The following is a 3,062-nucleotide window of genomic DNA, read 5'->3' on the forward strand; positions in this document are numbered from 1 at the left end:
TTTTATGTTTATTGTTCGTATAAGGAAGCAAAAGAGCTATAGGATAAAATGATTGTCAAGTACACTGATGAAGATACTAGTAAACAGAAGTTTTTCATTGGAAAATACTATCGATAGGAGATGCCTGATACAAGGATGTAAAGGTACAAATCAATGAGTACCACAAGTTGTTGAAGGATCTAAAATCTAAGAACATCACCTTACCGGAAGAGTTTGTCGCTGGATTATTAATCGAAAAATTAACCCCATCATGGTACAACTACAAAAAAAATCTCAAACACAAGCATAAGCAAATTTTTTTGGCATACCTAATCACCCATATTATCATTCAGGAGATTAACAAAAAAGAAGCTAGAGCTTCCGAAAGAAAAGATATCATTACTCTCGCCAACTGAATTAATGGTAAGCTTAAGAGAAGTATGGTTAAAAAAATTATCATAAGCCTAAAACAAAAAACCCTGCCTTTAAGAATAAAAAAGAACTTGCTTTGTTTGTGGCAAATTAGGCTATTGTGCACATCAATGCAAGCACCAAAAGGGGACAATCCTAGTAGGCCAAATGTCAATGTGGTCGAAGCAGATGATATAATTGCGGCGACCATTTCTCAAGCCAACATTGTGATAAATGTAAAAGAGTGGGTAATAAACTCTAGCGGCATTAGACATATATGTGGCAATCGAAATGCATTTGCTTCCCACTCTTAAGTGGATAAAAGAGAAGAAACAGTCTACTTTGAGACTCACACACAGGTAGTGTGCTTGGAAACGCAAGGTTATGCTTAAACTTACTTTTGGAAAGGTCTTTGCCTTAAATGATTTGTTTCACCTTCCTTATATTCGAACCAACTTGGTTTTAGTTGGGGTATTAGGAAAGGCTGGGATAAAAGTTTCCTTTGAATCTAATAAGGTCATAATGACCAACAATAATGTGTTTATAGGTAAGGGTTAATGCAATAATGGACTATTTGTACTTACTCTTTGCGAAATAATAAATGGAAGTATCAATTCTTTTGCTTAATTGACTGACCCATATGATTTATGACATGCTAGATTAGAACACATGAATATCTTAAAAAATGCAACAACTTAGGTTGATTTCTTGTAATAATAATATCTACAAACAAAAATATGAAATATGTGCTAAATCAAAACAAACTAAAAGAACTTGTTTGTCAACTCCGAGGGGAATAGAACTTTTAAACTTATTTCATAGACTTTGGAGACTAAAAACAAACCATGACTAGAGGAGGTAAAAGACATTATAAGACTTTTATTGCTGATTTTTTAAGATACGCTAAGTTATAATTTCTTAGAACTAAAGATGAAGTCTTTGACAAGTTTCTTAAGTATAAAGCCGGAGTAGAAAATCAACTAAATAGAAAGATTATAAGAGTTAGATCGATAAAAGAGGGGAGTATGTATTGTTAAATGATTTTAGTGAAAAATAAGGCATAATAGGTGAAGTTACTCATTTTTATTCACTAGAATCAAATGACATAGCCAAAAACACAAAATAGGGATGAATTGTATAGTTGTTAGTTGTAATGCACCTGAACCCGGCCCGGCCCGGCCCGGCCCATGATCAGCTCTAATACAATCCAAGTTGCTTGGGCTGAAAAATGGAGTTATGACTTTTTATGTCTTTTACTTCTTTATTTTTGGGTGTATTATGATGATAGTTTTGATAAGGATATGGCTATGTGGTGATGGAGAAGATTTCAGCAATGTTTTTTTTAGAGAAGAAAGAGTGGGGAAGAAGAAGAAAGAAGAGGAGGAGAGAGACATACAGAACATTGGAGAAAAGAATGGAATTAAAAAATATTATTATTTTTATTAATTTAATTTCAAAAAAGAAAAAAGAATTTTTTTATATATATTTATGTATTTCATATCTATTTTAGAGTTTATATATTATAATTTCTTTCAATTTTATAATTTTTATAAAATTATATGTATTTTTCTAAATTTTTATATATTTATTTTCATTTTTAATAATTCTTTAAGGTCTATATTTTGATAAAAGATAATTTATATTTTTATAAAGAAATACTACGTGACACTTTTTCATTGGTCAAAACAGCCCAAACGTTTTTTTTTTAATGTCTGTTAAATTAGGGACTAAAAAACATAACGTAAGTATACTTGAGGTAATAAATTGAGATAAAAAAATTAAAATACTAATATAGGAAAATAGGTATACTTTAAGGGAGAATTTGTGAATTAAGCATTTTTAAAATAAAATAGAAATTGGTTTTGTTTTATTTTTTATAAATTAATTTTAAGTTATAAATTGTCTACAATTTGTTGGGCTTTATTGACACGTTCTTGGGCCTAGTTTAAAATCATTATTCCTATTACAGACCGAATCAATCCTAAATTTGTTTCATGTGCATTTTGAAGCCCAATTGAACTCCTTTTCAAAATTTAAACTCATTTTATTTAAAATACAATTTGAAGCCTAATTGTCGGATTCAAGCTAAATTTTAAAAAAAATAATACTTCAACATAATTTATTTTAGGTTAAAATGTGTCTGTATTTTTTAAAAATTACAAATTTAATCTTTATATTTGTTTCAAAATTTAGGTTTGATTGTTAATACTGTTAATTTTTTATTAAATTGGTTATTGTGACATTTTGAAATAAAAAAATTTATTTATTTAATAGTCATGTAATTAAAAAAATATTGTAATTAATCTGAGTTTAACCTAAAAAAAAGTAACACTATTAACAGTTAAACCTATATTTGAAATTTAAAAAATAAAGGGATTAAATTTCTAATTTTTGAAAAGTGCAAGTATATTCTAACAGGATAAAACTTATGCAAATTAAATAAATATTTGAATTTAAGGAAATTAAAATTTGAAAGACTTTTGAACAACAAATTTAAAACTAAAATTTCAACCTTATGAAAAGCAGGAAAAAGGTGGTGCTAAATCTCTATTTTTCTTTACTAAGGGTGGGTTTAGATTGATTATTGGGTGCAGTGCAGTATATTTAGTTTACTTTTTATCTTACATTGTAGTATTTAATCTCACCGTCATCGTTGTTTTTACACTAATTTT

This window comes from Gossypium hirsutum, chromosome A10 (assembly GCF_007990345.1).
Source record: "Gossypium hirsutum isolate 1008001.06 chromosome A10, Gossypium_hirsutum_v2.1, whole genome shotgun sequence".
NCBI classification, from domain to species: Eukaryota; Viridiplantae; Streptophyta; class Magnoliopsida; order Malvales; family Malvaceae; genus Gossypium; species Gossypium hirsutum.